General features: G+C 31.0%; 1 long non-coding RNA gene across 2 annotated transcripts; it reads right to left on the bottom strand.

Moving 5' to 3' along the window:
- Window positions 1-116: 116 nt before the first annotated feature.
- On the bottom strand, window positions 117-17397 carry LOC105131048 (uncharacterized). Of its 2 annotated transcripts, none has more exons than XR_843350.1 (6): window positions 17301-17397; window positions 16553-16740; window positions 16087-16190; window positions 7814-7914; window positions 826-873; window positions 117-738 (listed from the first exon to the last, which is right to left on the bottom strand). It is a non-coding gene; the product is annotated as an uncharacterized LOC105131048 (long non-coding RNA). The 2 variants fall into 2 exon arrangements; XR_843351.1 differs by having other exon boundaries at window positions 16553-16735.
- Between the last annotated feature and the right edge of the window lie 4300 nt (window positions 17398-21697).

The following is a 21697-nucleotide window of genomic DNA, read 5'->3' as shown; positions in this document are numbered from 1 at the left end:
GTATGTATATTATAGAAAAGACAAGAACGTATTTTTTATAAAAGATAAGAAAAAACATAGAATAAAATATTTTTTAAATAAATATGTGCATTTTTAAAACATGATGAAAACTTGTCCTCAATATCTTCGTCATTTCAATCTCAAAACAACAACTAAAAACTACTAACAAGTTTATAACCTTGTCAATTCAAACTCGTCTTTAAATGATGAATACACTTTTTTTATCCTGCTATGGAAATTCGGTCCCACGGCAGGAATCTATTCAGTCAAGTATTTGAACTTGGTGGGGGGCCTAGGGCAGCAAAAAAAGAGCAATTTGTTTATACCAAATTACCCCTACATCCAACAATATCTTGAAAATTGCCCTTCAAAAACACCGACCCAGAGCTGCCCCACCAGATGCAAGAGCCGTCCATTCCGATCACGCAGAACCGTTAATGTAGAAATTATTGACGTTCCTTCACCATACAATAGCATTAATGGAAGTTCCTTTAAGTTTACCACTGTAAAGCTTAAAGAGTTATTGTACAAGTATGTGCTTAATTATTTCCAACTATGATTGGACTGAAATAGAAGTCTGATAATTTCATGTTTCTCGTCGCTGGGTAGGTCTGTGTGCAACACAATTTGTCCTTGCTGACACTCGTTCCTCTTCTCCATAATGTAAGAGGATTCAATCAAGTATAGTTCTATATATAATCCATTTTAGGACTGTCTGGTCTGTATAGCAGTTGATTTCTGTACAATAATAAATGCAAGAACGTAAAACATCAGCATGGGATATATTCAACATAGTTAGTGATGATAGACTAAGAGCACTATTACCTCAATAATTTTGGAGAATCTCCTAATTCTGCCCAAAAATCCAATGCCCTGTAACCCAAAGTGGGTCTATATGAATGAGTGTTATATAAGAACAATGCAAGTCAACGTCTTGGTTTAAGGTGCCATACATATATGGAGGATACCGACAGCATTTTAAAATTCAAGGGAAAAAAAAAGGTCAGATACTGGGGGCCTCTCCTCCTGAAGGTATTTATAATTTGTTTTTGGAGGTGCTATCATCAAACATGTTTCCGATAATATTTTATTGAAACTTCATGTAATTGTACCAGTTTATATATACCATAATTAAACCCACAAGTCCTAAAATTAATGACTATGTAAACCTTTAATAACCATCATATAAGTAATTAAACACTCGAATTTGTGATAGACAAAAAAAATAAATTTTTTAATCTTAAATCTTTACCACACTTGCTCACCACCTAAATAATTAACTCTTATCATTTTTGTTAACATAGAAAGTCTCCCTATCGATTGGGGGCAGCAATATTCCTATCTTTCAAGGTAGATAAGTACTGCAAATTTTATCATCCAAAAGTGATTATGCTAAATTCGAAATTTATACAACTCAATCATACATATGTACACTAATTATGGAGCTATCCTATTTTCCAAGCTAGCTAGGGATGCAGGACTAACAAGTGTAGTCTAGATGATAATGCAATGATAAGAAGGATGTGCTTTGAATGATGTCCAGGAAAACCTTGTGAGAGATAAATAAAGCTTACCAATTAATATGTTTTAATAGATAGAGAGATAATTAAAACATAATAATTATAATTTCATAATTAGATTTCAAATTCTACGCAACGCGACATTCATTTTAATTTATTCCAACTTTTCAGCATTGGAAGTCTCTGCGCACGAAGCAATCCCATCTTTAAAGTTAGGCATGTACTTATTAAAAAGCCTAGTCTAGATTGAATAAAGCAATCATAATAAGTACTTGCTACGAGTGGTGTCAAAATAAAAATGAAAATGGAGTACTGAATAATAAATATGGTTTTACTAAACGATTTGTGTTCCATCCAAGAGACACGTCTCCTGGCTAGACTTTCCTTGCTAGGAGTAGCATCCTTGCAGGCAGCGGCTTCAGAAAGTATCCCACCGTCCAAATGTATTGAATAGAACAAAGCTTTCATACTCGGCGTTGTGTCGTCCAGGATGAGACTTTATACTTTATTAGAGCAAGAGAAAAACACAGGGTGTCAAGCAAGTCTCTCCTCAATGTAGCTACCTCTCAACAACCACCTTGGAATGAAGACACAAATTAACGTGATCTTAGACTTCAAAAATCGATGACATTTTTAGGTTTCTCTTGCAAAATTAATTCAAAAGAAAGGACAAGCACCCCCACGCAAGACAGAATGCAAGTCAAAAGCGATTTGACAGTCTAAATGGTCGACCTAACCATTTCATTTGCCTACTGGTCCAGCAAAAGGGCATGCCACGTCTGTGGCTATAAGATTTTGGCGTGCCTCCGATTTTATTGACGGCAAGGAAATGAACATGGGATGATTAGCCTCTATTTGGTATTTGTGTTATAAGTGAGGTGGTCAAATTTTAAATTATTTATTTATTTAAATTAATTTGTTTAAATATTTTAATCCATGAACACAAGATTTAGTTGTGCTTTGAGATATAATGATCACGACGTAAATGCCAGCTTAATACAGCACAAACAGTGTACGAAATCTGTTAAAATAAGAACGATGCCACGCTAGGTAAATGTAAATCTTCAATAAATATTAGAGTGAATAATTCAGTCTGTTTTTATTTTTATAATTGAACAGATTTTATTATGTTCTTGTGTTTTCAATGACTTTGTATAATATCCATTTTCTTCAATATATCTTATTATAAAAAATTTATTTAAACTGACATGGTTATATTTTTATTTCAAAAATACTACTTATTTGAAAAAAAATATTTTTTTAATTTTAATGATCAAGTAGGTTTAATATTTTATTTATTTTAAAAAGAATTTTGAGAGAATTTTCTTTTATATCCTTGTATAATTCAAGGATATTTTCTAAATAGAAAATATAATTTTAGATTTTTTTATTAAAAAACATATAACATATAATTAGTGAACTTTGTCAATCCAATTATTTATTAATATATAAATATTTCTAATAATCAAACTTCTTCATCAGAGACCCTAGAATTCAAAATTCAATTCTGTATTGTCATTGAACATAATTTAAATTTGATAAATAAATTGAATTCACATGTTTAGAAAAATTAAATAAAATTCATATTTTTTTCTATATTATCCTCATTATCTTTATTTTATTTCTTCAAATGTCTTTAAATAAAAGAGTGCTAGATGAGTATTTTAAGCAAGTTATTTTAATATTAAATTTCTCTCTTTAAAATTGTAAATCGAAGGGGTTAGCCCTCTTATTTACTTTTATAATATTTTTAGATACTAATTTATATTTGAAATTTAATTTTTAACACTCAAAAGGATTTCAAATATAAATTAAAAAAAACCTCTAAATTGATTTAAATTTAATTCATAGTGTTTCAAACTTTAAAGATTTTTTTTGACACACCTGATACAAAGGGAAATTAACTCGCATTGTGTAGCTGCATTGAGACTGTTTTGTTAAAAAAACCATGTAAAACAAGGATTTTTTTAATTTTTTATTCTTTCGAGAGAGCAAAAGAGAAACATGAGCTGCGTTGCAAAGGATTAATATCCGTGCACTTAATTTTGACCAATAAACATGGAAATTACAACAAGATATGCGCACAAAAGCGCATACACACAATATGTAATTAAACACTTGTATAATTCTTTATTGTGAAAAATAATATAACATAACGACCACATTTTATTTAACACATGCAGTTCATTGGAAAAACTCCAAATTTCTATTGTCTTTACCTTTAAAATTCAATCATCTAAGAGATTGTGTAATCTAACTGCTTGATATCTTCCAAGAGTTAATTATATGACTAGATTATGTTCAATTTCTCTCACATTAATTCCACCGTTTAAGCAGCCACTCAAGTAAGAAACCCAAACATTTAAAATTTGTATGAATACTTTTGTGATATATGTTGCAGGATGCGAGCTAATGCGAAGTTGTTTGGTAATGGTGGAGGCTTTTATCGTGTTTTCGATATGAGGTGTTGTGTTGGAACATGTTTTAATCATAAAATTATGATTAAGGTTCAGGAGTCGCCGTCTAATATCATGGTCACTAGGAATCTATAATATGCAAGAGTCTGGGTAGGAGAAGACGCATCACTCCTAGCGCACCCTACCTAAAATAAGTTGCATTGTTGTTTGATTATTTTTTTCTAAGTCGGGTTTCTATTCGTTTATTTTTTAAAGGTTCAAAGCAGATCTCTCTTCATAAGAAAATTTATATCTTATTTGGTTAAATCCTAATCATTTTAAAGTCTGAATTTTAACATCATATTTATTTACACCTTGTATATACAATACTTGAGAGTGTACTTTATAGTATAATTTTACACCCTATAAATATTAAAGTCTACATATCGACCCTAAAAAAATTTTAAAAAAAATATTTTTGACATGTTGACTAAATCCTAATGGATAATCATAAATTAGTTACGATATCAAGTTTTGGATTTTTTTAAACATGAAAAAGATATAATTTTTTTTTTATGAACAACATGTAAAATTTTCAGAATTTGGCCGCATGCAACAAAATATTGTTTTTGCAAATATTTTGAAATTATTTTTTTGAAATATTTTAGAGAAAACTGGTATTTTAATACCATATTTTTATTTTACAGTGTATATATACAACTCGATATTATGCAAAATTGGTAGAAAAATATGCAAAAAAATAATAAAAAAATAATATTTTTGAAAATTTTTGGATTTTATATAAAAAAGGTATTAGTCCACTATATGAACAATGGACATCAATTATAATTCACGCCCACTATTCCTGCATGAACAGTAAAACGTGAATTATAATTCATGTCCACTGTTCACTCAGTGAATAGAGGCAATGAAGAAGGGGAAGGGGAGAGAGGGTGGACAACCTAACATGGTGATGGTCTGGTGCCGGTGGTTGCAATGGTAGAGGCTGGCGTCGGGTATAGGAGAAAGAAGAAAAGGTAGCAGAGGAGAGAGAAATGCTGAAAAGAGAAGAGAGAGAAAGTCATGGTGGCTGCTTTGCCATTGATGAGGATCTGGGTTGATGGAAATGATAATGGTAAAGCCAGTTGTGGTGACGGAGGTCGGCGGTAAAAAAAGTAAAAGAAGAAGAAAATGGGAGGGGCTGCAGAGAGTAGAGAGAAACCGATGGTGGCTCTTGGTGGTAGGTTGGTGGTTGTGTTGGCTTTCTATGATAGAGCTAATGGTGGGAAGTCCGGTGATGAGGATGGTGGTGGTTAAAGGCCACGATGGAGAGAAAAAAAGAGAGAGGGCTATGTAGAAACCAGAAAAAGCTGGTTTTTTGACTTATTTTGAATCCAATTTTCTTTTCCCTTGAATCATGAAATCCACCTCTATTTATAGGCTATGAAAGAGGGAAATCTTGTCTATACCGGGAAAAAATTTCCGCCCTTGATTAAATTGGGAAGTATCCCAACCACTGATTCAAAGTAGGCATCTTAAGTTGTCAAATCTGTAAACAAAAGCTAACTGAGTAGGTCTTTTCAGGTTGTTATCAATGTTAATGTATTGTCATTTAGCTTGAATAGGTCTCATGGGGTTGTATAAAAAGTGCAGAGGATCATTAAGTATATTAAATGCAGCTGTAAATTAGATAACATGATCAGTTTTTTCAGAGAAAAAGGAAGATAATAAATAATGCTCAATTCTGTTTTTGCCAAAGTTCATTTTAGTTCTTTTTATTTCAATTGCTTTTAATTGAACCCTAATTGGCCCTAAACGTTTTTTATTTAATGCAATCAAGTCTCTAATTTTAATCAATTAACTTAGTAAAAATTAAATTCAGTCTCTTAAAATTTCAGTTTTCTCAATTAAGCTAAAATTAGACCCTCAAACTTAATTTTTCATCAATTAAGCCCAAAATAAAATCAATGTGACCCACTTAAAGTATAATTAAGTCCTTGCATTTAATTGAATTCTTCAATTGGATCCAAATTAATTCTTAAACATAATTAAAATTTAATTTGACCCATAATTAAATCAAATTGGCTTATTAAAAATTTAATTATGTCACTGGACTTAATTTTTATGTAAATTTGTTCAATAATCATCCAATTTGATCTTGAATTTGTATTTTTCTTTATTTTTGGTTATAATAGGGTACAATTAGACCTTGAATTTTCTTAAAAAATTATAGCTTGATTTTTTTTATTTTTATAGCTCTTTTTGATATGTTTTTTCCACGTTATCAATCTTTATTTTATTTTTTATTTTTATTTTAAAAAAATTAATTTTTAAAAAATAACCCAGAATTAGGTTGTGACAATATATTAGAAAAAATGTAAATAATATTGGACTTGAAACTCCTTACTAGCTAGGAAGTGAAGTGCCTTCATGTTTTAAATATATTTTAAAAATATATTTAACTTGAAAAGGCATCAAATTTATTTATTTATAATATTTTTTAATAATTATAAAATTATGATAAAGAAATTATTTTAATGTATTTTTAAATAATTTTTTTAATACAATACTAATTCTAATTCAGAGGTTTTAATTCTATATTTTACACAATTAATTTGTTTCTATGAATCCCATACATAGAAGGGGAATACAAATTAGTTAAAAGTAAAGGATAATCTCTCTAACATCCTAATTTTTCACGTGATTTCTTGCACATTGCAAGAAAAAATCATTTGGCGCTATCAAACAAGAAAAAGAGAAGGGAAATAAGATGCTATCGCAATTAAGGACATAAAAATTGCAATGGCTCGCAAATGAATATGATCGCCCGCTATAGGAAGTCAGGTCAGCACGCAGTAAACATCATTTCTTATTCGAAAATGATAGGATACGGCGATGAGATATTGTCATATGATAATTTTGTTGGCGCAGAAAAAAGAAAGTGGCATGTCCTAGTTTATAGATGGTCCCATAGATGTCAGTCCTCGTGTTCTTCTATCCATCCACGGAAAACGTTGGTCTCGTCAGCGTAGCTTATGCCAAAACGTGACTAAATATCTTGTGGTAACGTTCATTCATATTAAAATATATCCTTCATTTCAACCCATCAAAAAACTTGAGCAATATATACTTCTTGAAAACGGCCATCGCAACTAGGTCATGAAAAAAATGCTTGCGGCCCTGGACAAATTTAGAGAACATTGGTATTCTTATGAAGGTTGTCCTTTCAAGTTACTACCCTTGTATTTGCAAGTATTGAAGGCGGGCGCCTCTATATTCGTGGCCGTGAAGGGGAAACCGTGTGTGCAACGACTACCTCATAAAAACTCACTTGCCGGTGGATTTCAATGATATGTGTGGTACTATCTTTGTCTGCAGGTGCTGACCTATAGCATGTGATTTAGGTGTCTTGCCACCCCAAAATTCTAAATTTTCCTAACAAATTTAATACCCTTCACCCCCATAAATTATTATTATTAGTATTAGTATTAGTATTATTATGTGAACCTCACTAAAATAAAAACGAAATATTATAATTACTTGTAAGTATTAATTAAATGACTCTTGGAAAGCACTTCAAGGACACCATTAGCCGACCTTGTAATGACGGTTAACGCACTTGCCCTCCCCCCTCGCCAAATCAAGCTACATAACTGTTCTCCAATCTTTCTTCACTTCGATTCATTTTCAAGTCTGTCTTTATAATTTTTATGCGACAACTCCACTTCAGATTTTCTAATTCCACTCCTTAATCTAGATGGGACATTGCCAACCCTGACCTCCCACTAGCCAAATTCTTGCATCAAGTAATTAAACTCAACACGTTTTATTAATTTTACGTTAATTGTGGAACCCTCCATCCATTTAACTTTGTATATAAGAATGAAAGGGACTTACCTTGTTGCATGAACTTCACAAATAGAAGAGTTCGGTCAATGAGCTCCACTTGGCAGAGCATCCCTCGATGTGCTAAGAAAATCAACTGATAAATCTGCTTCCTGCAACAAAACAAAGCAGATCTGCGGCTTCAGAACATATAACAAATCTATAGTCTGAAGAATCAACCCAACAAACTTGGCCCATGAAAGAGAAATAATTCAAAATCAAATCCTATATGAGATAACCTATGAAGATAGTGGAAATGCTAGAAGAAGACAAAAAAAACCGGCGTTCATACTGTAACAGTAATGAAATAATGCCTAACGCTCCGCGTCCCATTCTATCTCACTTTCATCTGAGATTTTATAAAAAATGTACCATTTATAATTCTGTACAGATCTCCTCTCTTTTTCCTTGTAAAAGTATGTCTTTTGCAAGGGTAAAACAAGTGCATCATGATGCGTACACGAAATCTCCAGCGAAATCGAGCCAATAAATAAATTAACGCAGCATGCCATAAGATGGTTCACCTGAGGCAAATAACATCTCAAATAGAGTAAAATATCAAGCCAACAGCGCAAATCTCTCCAATCCAAAATTCATAAGATTGACCTCTAAAGCGTCGTAAGAAAGGAAAATACATTCAATTAGGTGTAACATAACAGTTATTAGAATATTAGCATACAAACTCAATAATAAATAAGATAAATGATAAGGAATAAAATAAAATAAAAGATGAGAAATGAGATACACAAGAATTTGTATGATTCACTCAATTAGACTATGTTCATGGACAAGTATAGAAAAATTTTACTAAGTAATGTAAAAATTACAAACTCTCTCAAATAAAAAAAAATCAACTAAGAATCTTTCTATTAATAGAAGAAAATACATTATTTATTCACTCATAAATACAAAATAACTCACTTACTTTATCATAAATACCTTATAATTTTATGTTAACTCACTTACTTTATCATAAATACCTTACAATTTTATGTGATTACTCTCTCTTTATCTTAACATACAAAATAAGTTTGGAGGTATTGTCTATCTATAAGAAAAAATAAAGGGACAAAAACTATAAATTATGACACTAATTATACTATGAATTATATCAATAACTTATTTTTATTTATATTCTATTAATTATACCAACAACAACGCATCTCCATTTATTTTTATCTTCCATCAATTATATAGATTTAATTGATTTAATTAAGTGGTTGCTTTATAACAGCCAGGCAATATCAAAGAAGATAGCATACCTTCTACGAAAAGGACGTGATGGATATTATTTACGAAGTTGTGATACTCGTGAACCAAAAATAAATGATTTTGGATGAAAACAACATCCATAACTATCAACTTTATGCACAATATTTGGAGAAAGCTTTACAAGGATCCTCTTGATAAAGGTAAAAAGAAGGTTCACGCGACCCAACATCAAAGTCTTGAATTCGCCTAGTAGAAACTGGCAAAAGATTCATGCTGAATTGAAAAGGATATTGATTTTTATTTGATGGGAAAGCTACTTTCAAGGTCGCTGTTACGATAGCCTGCTCAGCTTTTGAATTTTTGAACAGAAGTCGGTGGCAAATTATTAGTCAGAGTATGGCTGAAATGCAAACTGATGAGTAGGTGGTTCCTAAGAAGAAAGATATCTGTCTAACAATGAATATATCATCAGCAAAACTGTAAGGAGATTCAAAGAAGACCAGCACAAATTAAAGAATGCAAGAAGTTTGGCACCATTATTGAGGCCTGTTCTTGTGACAATGAAAAGGGATCAAATCAGAAGCTTGAGAACTTAGAAACCATCTTCTCCCTCAATTTCTCTCTCTTTTTTTTCTACCTTTCTTTTCTTATAGTTAAAATGTATTCCATCAACCTCCTTTCGGTTCATTTTAGATCTAAATAGTTACATTGTTGTTATTGTTTCCCTACTCATAAATACAGTTAAAAATCTTGTGTTTGAAGATGAACTACCAAAACTTAAGCTTATTTGATGAAGAAGAAAATATTAGATGAATTTATAAAATCTCAACCTCTTCTCTTACCTTTTGTATGAATTTGTTATACGTGTACTTGTTTTTTATACACTATGCTGGGATTAGTTTTCCACACTTAATTACCTTCTATTTTATTGTATTTTAATTCTTATGATGTATGATTCTGCATTAAGTTAAATATTTTGTAGTGATATCTAATTCTATTTGGATCCAGTTCATTATATGAAATCAAATTTACTTAAAAAAAACAACAACAACAACAAGATGAACTTCTTCTATGAGCTTCTCCTTTGACGAAGGCACATTGAGTTATGGGATAATAATGGAAAGTATTTAAATATATCTGATTGTTGCGAAAATAAATATTAATAAACAATGTCTGAATATTTAAGATTAAATTTACCATCATATCGTGGCCACACAACAATCTTGTGTTTTTAATTCCCGAGAGGTATTTATTCATAATTTATAATTGAATGAATTTAATATACACCCCTCACAAAACATGCACAAGCTGGGATAAATTATTGTGGGTCTTACAAAATGCTACTTTAAGTAATCCATGTGCATAGGCTAATGGTGAACTCAACTTATCTAATAATCTCATAGGTTGCCCATCACCTTGTTATAAAATTAATTTTACTCCAATAATTATACGAGGATGATCATAATTCGACCTCTTAAAAAAGAAATCCATGTTTTGACGCTTTTGGGCTGTACAAATATGGTTCAAATGGTTCTATCACCCTTTGTTGTCATATCTTTGCAATTAATATTTTAATTACTTAAATTACACGAATTCTTCTTACGTCGTTGTTCTCGAATTTCAATAATATATTTGATTGGAAGGCTATCCCACGGTAGAAACCAGAACATAATCCTAGGTCAGAATGGGTTAGGAGTAGTACTTAGCAAAATAACAAAACAATATATATGATCAATTAGATCTAAGTTAACATCATTATATTATATGATCAATTTAGTACAATATTATGACCATTCCATAGCAGCTATATTGCACAAGATGGTCTATATACCTTGTAACCATTGTAACTGGTGGTTACAATGATAAACATGCCTTGCAAAATTAAACTCCAGAATTCTAGAAATTAACATGACTAGTGTTAGTTTGGGTCAGTTCCGAAGCTTAAAGGTTAGGAATGATTAAAAACATAATTGTATGAATAAAATTTACTATAAATGTTAACTAGGAAATATTGGGATATAAATAGCCAATGCCACTCAAGGCATCTGAGTGCTCAAAACCAGGTACGAGATTGGATTTTATTTTGTTTCCTCTGTTTTTCACGGTGCACATACTAGAAACCATGACCATTTTAAGCCCAGATACACAAACTACTGTATCCACCCCTCGAAAATCAAATAACTCCCCCCTTACGCTTTCTAGCTAAATTGACCCAATGTGGTAGTTTACCTTTGTTTTATTACCATTAACCGGTTTGTTACTGCAATTGCTAAGAAGCTATCACTATTACAATGGTGTTGTGCAAGACTTTTCTGTAAAATAAATACTCAAGTTAAAAGATGTGAGATGTGTCCATAAGAAATTTATAGTTTTAGGCTAGTTAGTTTACAGAAAGTAGTTTTTTTATGAAAAATAGTTTTTTATAAAAAGTAGATTTTTAAAAAAGTAAATTAAAAAACACTTTCACTATTTAGTTATCCTATGAAAAATAAGTTAAAAAATAAAATTTTAAGTTTTTTAAAGTTTATTAAAAGAATAAATATTAAATTTTACAAATAAAAAAGTTGACAGGTGATGAAATTAAAAAAAATTTCTAATTTTATAAATTATTTTAAATAAAAAATTAACAATCAAAATAATTAGGACCAAATATGATAAATAAAAAAATTACAATTAAAAAAGAATTAGAGAAGCCAAAAACAATAAAAAAGATGAGAACAAATATTGATAGAAAATTCAAATTAAATCAAAATTTAAAAGATAAAATAAAAAAATAAAAAAAATGATTCAAAATAAACTATATTTTATAAATTATTTTAAATAAAAAATTAACAATCAAAATAATTAGGACCAAATATGATAAATAAAAAAATTACAATTAAAAAAGAATTAGAGAAGCCAAAAACAATAAAAAAAGATGAGAACAAATATTGATAGAAAATTCAAATTAAATCAAAATTTAAAAGATAAAATAAAAAAATAAAAAAATGATTCAAAATAAACTACATAGCAATTAAAATATTAATTTGATATAATTAATAAATAACAAGATAAAAAAGATGAGAACAAATATTGATAGAAAATTCAAATTAAATCAAAATTTAAAAGATAAAATAAAAAAATAAAAAAATGATTCAAAATAAACTACATAGCAATTAAAATATTAATTTGATATAATTAATAAATAACAAGATATATGTGAATCTTTTGCAATTTCTAAAAGATGTAATCCATTCAAAATATAAAAAAAAAAACATATTTTTTTAAGAATCAAACTAATTTTTTCTTGGACTATTTTTTATTTATTAACTTTTTTGATAATAAAAAAAACATAAAATAATTAGAAAATTTTAGAAAGTAGTTTTAAAATAAAATCATTTTCTATATATAAAAAAAGCGTGATATTATACTATTTAAGATTACTATTTTCTTAACACTGCAACATGATGTCCTTCGAAATCCGACAAATTCAAAACAATATTTTAAAGAATTAAACAAAATGGATGCCAGCGAGCAAATAATTAATATTCATTTGGCAATCACGCCTGCAATACGAGACTCTAAGCAAATTCATATACTGCTATGACGACGGTGCTACGTACCTGCATGTATTTACAACGTGTTCGCAGCCTTAAAAAAAAGGGCTAAAAGTGCATGCTTTGCTTTCTTCTACCATTGTAAAAAGAAGGGAGGAGGGTATAGATTCAATGGAGGAGCTAAGACAAATAGGAACGAAAATAACTAGCGATGAGGTAAGCAAGTTAAGATAATGTTTGAAAATGCAATTGAAATCTTTAATATATACTAGATCACATTTAAAAACAAAATGGATAGATAATTGTAAATATTTAGTAATTAATTTTATTAGGAGAAAAATTGGAGTTTTGAATGAATTCCCTAAATTAATAATTCATTTTTCCTCCTAATAAAATTACTAAATATTTCTATAACAACTATTTGTCCGTTTAATTTTTAATTGTCACAGGGTACATGTTAGGGGAGTTTGGGAGTATTGTTTTCCAATTCCGCTACTAGACAACATGCTTGACTGATTAAAGGGTGCCAAGATTATTTTCTAAACTAGACCTAATAAGTGGTTACCATCAGATTTATGTGAGGCCTGGAGATGAGTGGAAGATAATCTTCAAAATAAAAGATTAGGTTGTATGGATAACTTGTGATGCTTTTTAATTTGCCTAAGAAATGCGCCGATTATCTTTACAAGGGTGATGATTCCGACTTTGAAACCTTTTTCTAGGTAGGTGTGTTGTAGTATATTCTAATGACATAATTATTTTCGATCAAAATATGGAGGAGCATTTAAAACACTTAAAGCAACTTTTAAAGCCGCCATGAAAAGAAAAGTTTTATGCTAATTCCAACAAATGTTCTTTCCTCTAATCCAAAGTGAATTTTCTGGGAATTATCATATCCCAGCAAGGATTTGAAGCCGACCCTGAGAAGATTCGGGCAATCATGAATTGGCCAAAACCACAGTCCTTTCTTTAGATAAGAAGCTTTCATGGTTTATCCACCTTTTATTGTTGATTAATTCAAGCTTTTAGTACCATCATGGCTCCAATCACAGTGTTTGTAAGCCAAATTCTATAAGTGATCTTCCGCAACAACATGGGCCTTTAAAGTCATCAAGCAAAAGATGGCAAAGGCTTTTATTCCCAAACTTCCTGACTTTTCTCAAGTTTTTGAAATTTTCTGTGATGCATCCCCCATTGGCATTAGGGGTGTGCAAAGTCAGGCAAGACATCCTATTGCAAATTATAAAGAAAAAATGAATGATAATAGGAGGAGTACTCAGGATATGATCTAAAATTTTATGCATTTGTTCAAACTTGGAACACTAGAGACCTTACCTTATCCATCGCGAGTTCATTCTAATTACAGACCATGAGTCATTGAAGTACTTACATTTTCAGATCAAGTTGAATACTGAGTTTATTATTCAGGAGTTGCATGGAGAATGAATGACAGGTCACTTTGGGCACAACAAAACATCATTCTTGGTTGTTGATCGTTTTTATTGGCCCAACATGAGGACGAGCATCAATACCATCATGAACAAGTGTAGAGGTTGCCAACTAGACAAGGGAAACAAGCATAATACTGGCTTATATATTCCATTAACAATTCCACAGGCCCTAAATTGTTATGAGTATAGACTTTGTGCTTAGACTTCCAAGGACAATTAATGGTAATGATTTTATCATGGCGTTGGTGGATTAATTTTCTAAGATGATTTATTTTGTTCCCTGATGAAAGACCTTTGATGCTTCTCATACTACTTTTTTATTCTTAAAAAAGAACATGCGACCGCATGTCAATCCAGTTTTAATTATCTCTAGCAGGGATGTCAAGTTTGTTAGTTACTTTTGAAAGACACTATAGGCTAAACTAGGAATGAAACTTCTTTTCTCTTGTGTCATCCACCCATAATCTAATGGCTAAACCAAAGTCACTAATAAAAGTCTTGGCAATCTGCTCAGAAGTTTAACAAATGATCATGCCGTGAGTTGAGACTAAATCACACCATTTGAACTGGTATATGGGTTGTGTCCTAATATTCTTACAGACGTTGCTTCCTAGCCTCTACCTCAGAAGACCAGTGAAGCAAGGCTGGATTTTATAGCATTTATATCCACTTTACATGAGAGTGTCAAGTATAAGATGAAGCATCAGGTTGTCAAATATACTGCACAAGCTAATAAACATATGAGGTTGCATTTTTAGGAAGGGGACTTGGTTTTCATCAGATTATGACTTGAAAGGTTTCCTCCTATAACATATAACAAATTGCATGCTAGGAAGAGGGGTCCATTCAAGATCCTCGAGAAGTCAGGAACTAATGCCTATTTGATTGATCTGCCAATAAAATTCCAATTTAACCAAGTTTAAAACATGGAAGATCTCACAGTTTGTCATAGTTTTACACCCACTTATGGAACTGGAGAATCCTCCCTCAACAATCCCTCAGGTTTAGCCAATCCCATAAATTATAGATTCAATATTAACACATAATTATGTGTCTACCAGAAAAGAGGGTTATAACAAGTTCTTGGTGTAAAGGGCATCCAAACCCAAATTAAAAGAAATGTGGTTACAAGACAATGAAGCCCTTTACCCTAATCCTTAATTGCTTCAAGATTATATCAAGCATTACTTGACCGAGGCAAGTTGCTTGGGGAGAGAGGAAATTGATGCAAGTTCTAATTACCAAGACATGGACATTAAGAGTAGAGTCCCAGGAAATAGATAGATTGATTCTAGCAAAGGAAAGAATGGTGATAAAGATAAGGATTATGTTGATGTAGATTCCAATTGGTTGAAGTATTATATGGAAGCTAAAGTTCCAGCTATACACATTGGCAGGAAGGAGCAATTGATTCCAATAAGTGATGTCAACCTTGTCATCATCCAAGTTACAATGAAGGCTAATATTAGTTGTTGTTTGTCGTTATCATGTTTTTTACTAGCTATTAGAATTTCCAGGTATCAGGTAACTATTAATGTTAATTGTAAAACTATTTATTAGAGATTTGTAATTCTAGTATGGGGTGTTGTGATAAAATTAAACTTCTAATTGATGTGATTCCAATATTAAAGTGATTCTTTGGACGGTATGAGACTACTTGTTACTTATCCATATATTTCTGCATTTGCAATAAAATTTTGAGATTTCCATCCTTTCTCGTCTTCTTAATCTTTTTTTGTAAAAAATATTGAGATTGCTTTTGTTTACTGGCGATTATTAAAAGAGTCCATAATGTTGCTGACATTAAAAACCTATCTATAGTTAAGAGAACTACAAATAAGAAAACTTTTTTTTTGTTTTCAGCAAAATGTAACAATAACACAAAGCTAAAGAAGCCATCAAGTTGGATAGATAATATGTGTCGTGTAGACTCAACGCATCCAAGCTAGTTTCATGTGAGATGTAGTAATTTGCAACTCCATTAATTTATTTATTAATCTAAGAAACAAAGAAAAGAGACATAAACAATCTGAAAGAGATTACCAAGAAAAAACTGAGAGTGTCTGAATTTGTCATTACACATCACCTGTTCTTTCTAATATTCTGTTAGGTTAGCCCACGGTGGTTTTGCTTTATCAGACCTCCACAAGGTGCATGTCCCGTTATCGTCACCTCACCTCGTTATTGTGCCTGCATGTGCTTTGAGAAGAAATTATACGACACGAACTTGGTACATCACATCAAACTAATCATGTTATCTTAGTTTAGTATTATTGCTATCCTTTGAAACATTAATCATTAATGAGATTGAGCTCGGTCAGGGGTTCATGTAAAAATTTGACATTACTATTTCAGTGACTTGATTAATATTTAGTACAAGAGAATATATAAACCACAAGTTTTCGTAAACTTAATTTCTATAACCCAAGACAGATGGATTAGTTTGGAAATCATTAATTATCTAATCAATGAACAGAATATACATTAATGTAAAGAACTTGTGCCTAAACACTGGCAAATTAGAAGCAACTGACTAGAGGTGTAGCATTTACCTTAGCTGACAGGTGCCTACGTGTTGCAACTTCACGGTGAATCAAAATCACGGCGAATTATTGCGATTTGCCAATGGAGACAGAACATGGGACGGTAAGTAAGTACTTCCTTTATTTGTGCATCAGAGAACGAGAGGCCAACATTTTATTTTTCCAAAATTTTGATTGGTTGACGGTTTCAAACTGACCTACGGAGAAAAAAAAATTAAAAAGAAGATAGCTGTCAAGAGAAGACGGGTCTCACACAACAGCCCCGTTTGAGATCAAAACATGCGATAGAATAGAATAGAATAGCTAGCCATCCCTTTAATCACAGTGCTTCAGAGTTTCAGGGTTCTAGTTTTTGATTTACAATCATTTTTGCACGCTGCACCAGGTCACAGTCAGTTTTGTAATTACTGTTCCTAAAAATTTCAGAGAATCTTGACGACTTAACATACAAAATACATATAATCCCAAGTTACAAGATTTGAAAGGTTGAAGTTGATGGAAAGAGGCCAATAGCCGTCAGATCTACTTGTTTTCATAACACGAGAGAGAGAGAGAGAGAGATGACCCTCGATCCAAGTCCTAAAACCTAACCACAAAACCATCATTTGGCACAATCCCACATGTATTTTAGAGTGATTTACTAATTAGCCCTAGCCCTAAAACGCAAATTTAGCATATACTTTTGTGTGGATCACAATCATCTGACAGGGCGAAAAATAAATTTGAAAAGAATAGATTTGTGAGAAGAAAAAAATACCTCTTTGCTCAAGGTTTTCCACTGTCTCCCTGCCTCGTCTCGTGTTTTTTCTTGAGAGACTCCATTAGGGTTCGAAAAAGATGGGTGATACTTGATAGTAATGAGAAAGAATAAATATCGTGAATTACCATGATCCGCTGTTAACTTAAAAGAGTTGTGTAAGGTACGACCCATTGTATGTTTTTATGCAACCGGGTCCAAATCCGTTGGATCAACTAAAACTGCATGTAAGTCGATCACACTTACCTCCATGTAAGTGTAACGGGTCCATATCGTGAATTACCCATTGTATGTTTTACTTGTGACGTATATTACCACCTGTCTACGGAGGGTGCCACCAGGTAAGTGTGATCTGGCCATCAACCGTAGATAAACAATTTACTATTTATCGCGATACAAGATTTAAGACCTAAAAGAACACTCCACATAATTACAACACCTACCCACTTCCTGATACATCTTGTCCTTTTTTTCGGCGATTAAAAGCCCACTAAATGAGATTTGAAGGTACACTGGTAACGGAGCACATCCACAAATTTATGGTGCAAGATATTGTCTTATATTGCTTTCCATTCGAGAAAAGACTGGCTTTTTACTCCAAAAACATGGAGGAATGCTATTCTTTTCCCACATCAACACAGTAAAAAAAAACTTATTTTTTAAATTAAAATATTAAAAAAATAATTTTCATTGTAACACAAAAACAATAATTGTGTATATTCTATATGCATGGCCTATAGATTACGCGTATATCACATCCACAACAACTGATCAAACATATAGTAAAAGCACAATCTACCGTTGGCGTGTATTTTACAAGCATATATAGTAAAAATTGTAGACATTATATATTTTACAATTAATACAAGGCATCAAATCAGTGCTGGAGATGCTATAATTTGCATGTTTGAATTGCTCTATCATGATTTATCGTGATTCGAGAAGTTTATTGATATAATAAATTCCATGTAAAGGACACATGCATATAATTTGCATTTTTCAATTAAGTGTATTGTCATGATACATCCTAATCATATAAACTGTAAAGTGAAAATTAATAATCTTGATAAGAGTGCATATATGCATCACATAAATGGTGTGGGTATATTGATGTGTTTTTTTTTTTTTAATGTACTTACACATGGATTAATCTATATTTAGAATTTGTCATTGCACTTCTTGCATCGACGTTTTTTTTTTTCCTTTCTCTTTGTTTTTTAAACTGGAATTGATTGTAAACCTGCATGTATAAGGAACTCTTGGTATGTGAATTCTTGAATATATTTCTAAAATATGATCATTGAAACCATGACATTTATGTTTGATTGAAGTGAAAAGTGTTGGTAAGATGTATTTTAAGTTTTGATTCAAATAAAAAGTTTATGAGGAATTTAAGCAAGTTACAAATTTTCTATCAACACTTAATATGTTTTTGGCATTTGAAATGGCTTGGTTAGAAAAATCTAAGAATTACTCGTGTCAAATTACCATCGGCTCCTATGACTTATGACTTTTTCAACTGCATGTTGTATATGCGGTCAGAGGAGGCAATTGACTAAATATATACCATACTTATTTTTTGAAAATTTTGGATTGTTATGATTTTTGAATTTTTAGTTTTAGTTTCCTTTTCAATTCTTAAAATAATAAATTTAGTTGCAGTTATTTCATTTTTTTCTTCTCTTTCAAGAAAGTTTGAGAATTTTATATCCAAGTTTTAATGGGTATCTAATAAAAATCAAATTTTTAGGACTTATTAGTTAATAGACTAAGTAGTTTGTCAATATATAATTAATCATTGTTACTTTAGAATTAAATATAATTGAGATTATTTGATACTCAAATCAAATCCATGTAATATTCTAATGATTATTGTAATATCTTACATCGGCGGGTGAAGAGTTGATTGCTGATTTTATTAGTAATGCTAGTTGCTAACTTATCAAACACGTTTTAAGGTCATACGTGGCCACCAAAAACAAATTTGTGAGGGTGGTAAAGTCCAAAACAGATAATATCTGGCAGGTTGGGTTGATTTGTTACATTTGGTATCAGAATCAACCTCACTGGTTGTCTGGTTATGCCGACGGAGTCGTTAGGCTCCTTAAAGAGGGTGAATTGTAATATCCTATATTGATGGATGAAGAGTTGGTTGTTAACCTTATTAATAGTGCTGGTTGCTAACTTGTCAAACATGTTTTGGGACCATGTGTGGTCACCAAGAACAAATTTGTGAGGATGGTAAGGCCTAAAATAGATAATATCTGACAGGTTAGGTCGGTTTGTTACAACTATTGTGTAACTCAATTGATTTTTATTTAAAAATAAATTAGTATGCAATTGAGTTAATTGTTTAACAATATCATTGACATGCAACTTAATGAATTAGGATGATCATTTCACCGAGGCAAGTACAAAGTTGCTTTTTTGTGTGGCATGTTTAAACCCAAGTGATTCTTTCTCTACTTTCAACAAAGAAAATCTTATTTGTCTTGCTTATTTTTATCTCAGTGAATTCTCTATAGTGGAAATTATAGTATTTGGTGCCCAACTTGATATATATGTTATTTATCTATGCAATGATGATGAGTTCTCTGGTATTAAAGGTTTTACTAGTCTTGTTAAGAAAATGGTAAAAAAAAAAAAGAGTGACAGTTTAAAGAGTTTTTCAAATTGATAAATATATGTTTGGTATATATGTTTATCAAATTGTCATTACTTTTACATGTTGAAACTACTACAGTGGAAAGAGTTTTTTCTGTTATGCATATTATTAAAAGTAGATTGCAAAATAAGATGTGAGATAAATAGATAAATGATAATTTGGTTGTATAAATTATCAATCTAGTTAACTCTATCTTCAAAACTAAAAAACAATAAATATCATTATCAGTAATAATCACGTCATCAACATATCAATATAGAATGATAGGACATGTATTAGTGCACTTAAAAAAAAAGATATGAATTATGACGATTAGAAGCAAATCCAAGAGAAGAGATCACAATAGAAACTTTTTCAAACAAAGCACGAGGTGTTTGTTTGAGACCATATAACATTTTCTAGAGCTTACAAACATACCTAGAGTCATGTGAAATGATAGAAGGAGCGTCATACAAACTTCTTCTTGAAGATCTCTATTTAAGAAGGCATTTGACATAGATAAGAATGTCATAAATAAAAACTAGAAAGAGAATGATGTAAACGAAAAGATGATAAATCAACACTAGTAGTAGCAATAACTAAAACTTTCAACTCATCCAAAATATATAGTCCCTTCTTTGTAGGGCTTCTCCCAATCAGCTTCCAAGACTACAAATCCTGTTTATAACAAAAAAAAATGGTTAAATAATCACCAAAATCACATAACCAACCCACATAAGCAAGATTCAATGCGAGTTCCAAAATAAGTAAACATCAGGAAGAGATAGGTGAAACGTGATGATTAAACCAATAACTATTAAGGGCATGAGAGTGTCATCAACAGTTATGACATGAATAGAAGACAAAGAGAATATAGAAGCAAAAGATAAAGAATCTATAGACATATGATGTGAAGCATCAGAATCCATAATCCATTTAAAATGTGATACACCTGTAAAACTATGAGGCAATTGATTCATGTAAGAAGAAGCAAACATAGCTCATGGCTGTAAAAAGAGAAACTTCTAAAATTGTTCAGCTAGAGTACAAAGATCGGTAAAAGGACTTGATGAAACCACTGTTATAGTATTGTGGTATGGTGTTTTATAGCTCTAAGGTGGTTTACAGGCATTAGATTTTGATTGACTATTTAATTTTTTGTTTACAAAAACTGCACTCGTCGAAGGCAACTCTTAAGGTTTATTCTGATTATAATAAAATGATTTAGAAGGTACCATTAACATATAAGGATTATAAGTTGAAAAAATTTTCTCTTTAGAATAAGACTGAAGATGTATTTTTTCAGCCAATAACTTATTGACAACTAAGTCAACAGAAAGCAATAGAGAATAATGTCAAATTGAACTTCTATGTCCTTCAATATCATTATGAAGTGCTATTAAAAAAATATATCAATCGTCACTACTCTCTACAAGCAATATAAATAGCAGATACCTTTATGTCGACTTTATAAGAGCTAATTGATCTCAAAGATTTGTTATACAATAATAAAACTCCTAAATACTCTTATTTTTCTGATAAATAACTCGTATATAATTCTCTAATTGATATTGTTTTGCCAACTTTGATTGCATGAATAACATTTATAGATGACCTCAAACTTTTTTTGTTATCTCATACTTCGTCAAATGTATACCTATAAAATACTCAATAGAATTATTAATCTAAGTAATAATCTTTGCATTGTTCGCTTATCAAAAATCTATCAAAGCAACCCTCATCAGTATTCCTA

Source organism: Populus euphratica, unplaced genomic scaffold (assembly GCF_000495115.2).
Source record: "Populus euphratica unplaced genomic scaffold, PopEup_1.0 scaffold2.1, whole genome shotgun sequence".
Lineage (NCBI taxonomy): Eukaryota > Viridiplantae > Streptophyta > Magnoliopsida > Malpighiales > Salicaceae > Populus > Populus euphratica.
The sequence above is the reverse complement of the archived record's forward strand: the minus strand, read 5'-3'. Positions and strand labels throughout refer to the sequence as shown.